This window comes from Oncorhynchus masou, chromosome 8 (genome assembly GCF_036934945.1).
Source record: "Oncorhynchus masou masou isolate Uvic2021 chromosome 8, UVic_Omas_1.1, whole genome shotgun sequence".
Classification (NCBI taxonomy): domain Eukaryota; kingdom Metazoa; phylum Chordata; class Actinopteri; order Salmoniformes; family Salmonidae; genus Oncorhynchus; species Oncorhynchus masou.
In genome coordinates this window covers 16,877,862-16,884,422 of record NC_088219.1, presented here as the reverse complement: position 1 = coordinate 16,884,422, position 6,561 = coordinate 16,877,862, and positions in this window count along the sequence as shown.

Below are 6,561 nucleotides of genomic sequence, written 5' to 3'. Positions count from 1 at the left end.
AAAAAAGCAGTGTCATGGCACCTTTTTGGGGAGGGGGGTTGAAGAAGATTCCATGTTGTTATTTTGTACCAAGCCAGAAACCATGCAGGATAACGTTGGTCCTCAGCCTGGGAAGAGGAAAAATACATTTGGCCTCCAGGGGGTGCTCAGATGTCATTTTTGTAAGAACTTCTCTGCAGTCTCCAGTTTCACCTACTGCAGGCTCTTATATTCTCCAGTTTCACCTACTGCAGGCTCTTATATTCTCCAGTTTCACCTACTGCAGGCTCTGATCTTCTCCAGTTTCACCTACTACAGGCTCTTATCTTCTCCAGTTTCACCTACTGCAGGCTCTTATCTTCTCCAGTTTCACCTACTACAGGCTCTTATCTTCTCCAGTTTCACCTACTGCAGGCTCTGATCTTCTCTGGTTTCACCTACTGCAGGCTCTTATATTCACCAGTTTCACCTACTGCAGGCTCTTTTCTTCTCTGGTTTCACCTACTGCAGGCTCTTATATTCTCCAGTTTCACCTACTGCAGGCTCTTATATTTGTTTATTTTTCCTTTTGCTTGTGGTGTTTTTTTGTGTTTCCCAAATTCATTGATTTCCTTTTTTTCTGTCTCTCTGTGTCCCCTCCACCTTGCTGACACTCAGGGGAGATCAAGTCCCACCCTTATCCCTTTAGGAAATCACACAACAAAGATGCTGTGTGTGTGTGTGTGTGTGTGTGTGTGTGTGTGTGTGTGTGTGTGTGTGTGTGTGTGTGTGTGTGTGTGTGTGTGTGTGTGTGTGTGTGTGTGTGTGTGTGTGTGTGTGTGTGTGTGTGTGTGTGTGTGTGTGTGTGTGTGTGTGTGTGTGTGTGTGTGTGTGTGTGTGTGTGTGTGTGTGTGTGTTCAGTGAAGCCAGAACACATGACACTGCAATGTGTGAGAGGATGAGGTGAACCCCCCACCTCCTTACATTGTAAACCACTTTGAGATGGAAAATCACTATTCAACAAGTCCTTCACGTGTGTGTGGTGTGTGTGGCCTGTGAGTATGGATGTGTGTGTGAATGCTCTGGCAGGTCCCTTCACCTGCGCTCTGTGCTGATGTTCCACACCACCCTCATGGTGTACAGCCTGTGTTTCATCCACATGTTCCTCACTGTGGTTCAGCACTTCAGGTCACAACAACAGTAATCCATTACTGTTTCATTTATGAGCACATAATACCGTCAGAACTGGGTCAGCTCCTCATAGGGTTGGTTAGAGCAATGAGATTTGAAATCCCAGAACTATGGATGGATACCTCTGTTAAAGGGATGGGATTACATAAGAATTTACAATAATACTAACATTATCATAGGTATTAACCATAATACCTGGGTTTCCTCCCTTTAAGTCAGTGTTTAACATCGCTGGTCCTCCACTACCCCCAACAGTACACATTTATATTGTAACCCTGGTCCTCCACTACCCCCAACAGTACACATTTATATTGTAACCCTGGTCCTCTAGTACCCGCAACAGTACACATTTATATAGTTACCCTGGTCCTCCACTACCCCCAACAGTACACATTTATATTGTAACCCTGGTCCTCTAGTACCCCCAACAGTACAGATTTATATTGTAACCCTGGTCCTCTAGTACCCCGCACAGTACACATTTACATTGTTACCCTGGTCCTCCACTACCCCCAACAGTACACATTTATATTGCTACCCTGGTCCTCCAGTACCCCCAACAGTGCACATTTATATTGCTACCCTGGTCCTCCAGTACCCCCAACAGTACACATTTATATTGTATCCCTGGACAAACACACCTCATTCAGCTCATTGAGGGTTTGATGATTAGTAGACAAGTTGAATCAGGTGTGCTTGTCCAGGGTTACAATATAAATGTGTACTGTTGGGGGTAGTGGAGGACCAGGGTTACAATATAAATGTGTACTGTTGGGGGTACTAGAGGACCAGGGTTACAATATAAATGTGTACTGTTGGGGGTACTGGAGGACCAGGGTTACAATATAAATGTGTACTGTTGGGGGTAGTGGAGGACCAGGGTTACAATATAAATGTGTACTGTTGGGGGTAGTGGAGGACCAGGGTTACAATATAAATGTGTACTGTTGGGGGTACTGGAGGACCAGGGTTACAATATAAATGTGTACTGTTGGGGGTACTGGAGGACCAGGGTTACAATATAAATGTGTACTGTTGGGGGTAGTGGAGGACCAGGGTTACAATATAAATGTGTACTGTTGGGGGTAGTGGGGGACCAGGGTTACAATATAAATGTGTACTGTTGGGGGTACTAGAGGACCAGGGTTACAATATAAATGTGTACTGTTGGGGGTACTGGAGGACCAGGGTTACAATATAAATGTGTACTGTTGGGGGTACTAGAGGACCAGGGTTACAATATAAATGTGTACTGTTGGGGGTAGTGGAGGACCAGGGTTACAATATAAATGTGTACTGTTGGGGGTACTAGAGGACCAGGGTTACAATATAAATGTGTACTGTTGGGGGTACTGGAGGACCAGGGTTACAATATAAATGTGTACTGTTGGGGGTAGTGAATGACCAGGGTAACAATATAAATGTGTACTGTTGGGGGTAGTGAATGACCAGGGTGGGGTTACTAGTTGTATGGATAGGGTGTCACAAGGATATGGGGTAAAGTGTGGGGTTAACAGACACATACTAGAGGTAAGAGGCAGAACTGGTCTGTGTTTGGTAACGTTGTTACATCCATCTCAAACATTTGGCGGTGTTAGGATATATTAGGATATATGGGTGTTTGGATTGTGTTGGGCTGTTTTACGATGGGTGGAGCTAAATGTTTGTAGGGAGGGGTTGTAGTGAAGGGGGGTGGGGTGTGTTTATGTTATGATGGGATGGGATGGGATGGGGGTAGAACCTGGTATGGCAGCACAGTGTATGTTGTATGGTCTGCAAGACTCAGAGGGTCTGGTTCTGCTCGATTGACTTATTGCTGTGTTCTGCTGAAAGTCTACCTGCTTGCCAAACACGAGACCATGAGCCATGAAACAGCCCTTTCACAGCTCTCTCACCTCTCTCTCCCTCTCCCCTCTCTCTCACCTCTCTCTCTCTCCCTCTCTCACCCTCTCTCCCTCTCCCCTCTCTCGCACCTCTCTCTCCCTCTCCCCTCTCTCTCACCTCTCTCTCCCTCTCCCCTCTCTCGCACCTCTCTCTCCCTCTCCCCTCTCTCGCACCTCTCTCTCCCTCTCCCCTCTCTCGCACCTCTCTCTCCCTCTCCCCTCCCTTCCTTCTCTCTCCCCTCTCTCGCCTCCATATCGGCTACCCCCTCTCCCCTCCTTCTCCCCTTCCCCTCACACACCCACCCACCCACCCACACACTCTCTCTATGTGTCCTTCTCCCCTTCCCCTCACACACCCACCCACCCACCCACACACTCTCTCTATGTGTCCTTCTCCCCTTCCCCTCACACACCCACCCACACACTCTCTCTATGTGTCCATCATGTCCTTCTCCTCTCCCCCTCCTCTACCTGACACGCTCACTCTCTCTTCCTGTATCCTCGGTGTCCTTCTCCTCTCCCCCTCCTCTACCTGACACGCTCACTCTCTCTTCCTGTATCCTCTGTGTCCTTCTCCTCTCCCCATCCTCTACCTGACACGCTCACTCTCTCTTCCTGTATCCTCGGTTTCCTTCTCCTCCCCCCCTCCTCTACCTGACACGCTCACTCTCTCTTCCTGTATCCTCGGTGTCCTTCTCCTCTCCCCCTCCTCTACCTGACACGCTCACTCTCTCTTCCTGTATCCTCGGTGTCCTTCTCCTCTCCCCCTCCTCTACCTGACACGCTCACTCTCTCTTCCTGTATCCTCGGTGTCCTTCTCCTCTCCCCCTCCTCTACCTGACACGCTCACTCTCTCTTCCTGTATCCTCGGTGTCCTTCTCCTCTCCCCCTCCTCTACCTGACACGCTCACTTTCTCTTCCTGTATCCTTGGTGTCTTTCTCATCTCCCCCTCCTCTCTCATTCCCATCCTATCCCGCTCTCTTTTGCGTAATGAACTATTTGGTGTCTGCGTTATTATTTTAATCATGCATTCCACAGCACAATTTACTACCCTCCCCACACCTTTCTACCCTCCCTGGTCACCATGGCAATGCCATATTTTCAAGTTGTTTCCATTTTGATATCCCAATTACAGATGTGATCATGGTGGGAAGAGGGGGGCTGAGGAGGATTGCAGATGAAAGCATTGGGGGGAATTACAGAGACTGTGCAGTTATAAATTAGTCATCAATATTATGGATGGGAAGACTATTATGGATGGTATTGTGTGGTGCAGTTGGTAGAGCATGGCACTTTCAATGCCGAGGTTGTGGGTTCTATTCCCCTATGGGACCAGTCTGAAAAATGTATGCACACGCTGTATGCACACGCTGTATTCACGCTGTATGCACACTTTCAGTCGCTTTGCATAAGAACGCCTGGTAAATGACTTAAATATTGGGATGAGTGTCAGAAGCAGAGGGATATCTGAAAGTAGCTATAAACCTTTGGTCATTGCTACCTCACACCTGCTCCACTGTCGGGGGCTAGATAGATGATGGAAGTGTTTTGGCCCGGACATAACAGTAGCATCAAATGCCCTGAAGCCATGGTAGAACAGTGGCTGCTTGATGGCCTTCCCTCCCCATTCACACCACACATGGACTGACGTTGAACCACAGCAGACTTCACACCTCTGTGGCACTGTGCCAGTCTCAGCTCTTCCCGATGTGTCTTTCTTTCACTTATTATTGTGGTTTCCTCTGTTCTGACCTCCACCATGTCTCACCTCCCCCGTGTCAGTCTCACCCCAGAGAGAAAAGTCTCACCCAACACCCTCCAAGCTTTTACCATTATATGCAAGGGAACATGGGGTTTATGGCTCACTATGGATGCAGGCCTTCTCTGAGAAACTTGCTGATCCAACCTTATTCCGGCCAACTTCTTCCTTGAATTCACATTAACACAGTGGCAGATAGGCTGTTTTCCTGCTGCTGTTGTGGGGCGGCAGGGTAGCCTAGTGGTTAGAGCGTTGGACTAGTAGCCGGAAGGTTGCGAGTTCAAACCCCCGAGCTGACAAGGTACATATCTGTCGTTCTGCCCCTGAACAGGCAGTTAACCCACTGTTCCCAGGCCGTCATTGAAAATAAGAATTTGTTCTTAACTGACTTGCCTGGTTAAATAAAGGTAAAAAAAAAATGTGTTGTGGGTTGGGAATACAGATATGCATCTGTTGGTCCTAAAGAAAAAGGAGGTGCATAGATCAGAAACACTCAGTATCTGGTGTGACCACCGTTTACCTCATGCAGCACAACACATCTCCTTCGCATAGAGTCGATCAGACTGTTGATTGTGGCCTACGGAACATTTTCCCACTCCTCTTCAATGGCTGTGTGAAGTTGCAGATATTGGTAGGAACTGGACCACACTGTTGTACACATCAACTCAGAGCATCCCAAACATTCTCAATGAGTGACATGTCTGGTGAGTATGCAGGCCATGGATATTTTTAACTTCCAGGAATTGTGTACAGATCCTTGCAACATGGGGCTGTGCATTATCATGCATTTAGTTTTACTTAACCCTTATTTTACCAGGTAAGTTGACTGAGAACACCTTCTCATTTACAGCAATGACCTGGGGAATAGTTACAGGAGAGGGGATGAATGAGCCAATTGTAAGCTGGGGATGATTAGATAACCATTATGGTATGAGGGCCAGATTAGGAATTTAGTCAGGACACCGGGGTTAACACCACTACTCTTACAATTAAGTGACATGGGATCTTTTATTGACCACAGAAAGTCAGAAAGTTTAACATCCCATCTGAAAAACAGCAACCTACACTGGGCAAAGTCCCCAATCATTGCCCTGGGGTATTGGGATATGTTTTTAGACCAGAGGAAAGGGTGCCACCTACTGGCCCTCCAACACCACTTCCAGTAGCATCTGGTCTACCATCCAGGGACTGACCAGGACCAACCCTGCTTAGCTTCAGAAGCAAGCCAGCAGGTGGGAAGCAAGATGGTATGCTGGCATACCAGCAGCATGAAATTTGAGGTGATGATGGCGGACGAATTGCATGAGAACAGGCCTCAGGATCTCATCACGGTATCTCTGTGCCTTCAGATTGCCATCGATAAAATATAATTGTTTTGGTTGTCCGTAGCTTCTGCCTGCCCATACCATAACCCCACTTCCACCACGGGGCACTCTGTTCACAACGTTGACATCAGCAAACCGCTTGCCCACACGACACCATACAAAATGACATTGGAGGTGGCTTATGACAAGGAAATAAACATTAAATTCTCTGGCAACAGCTCTGGTGGACATTCCTGCAGTCAGCATGCCAATTGCATGCTCTCTCAAAAATGGAGACATCTGTGGCATTGTGTTGTGTGACAAAACAGCACATTTTAAAGTGGCCTTTTATTGTCTCCAGGAATGTATACAAATTTGTGCACAGAATTTAAGAGAAATAAGCTTTTTGTGCATATTGGACATTTCTCCGAATTTTTTTTTCAGCTCATGAAACATGGGACCACC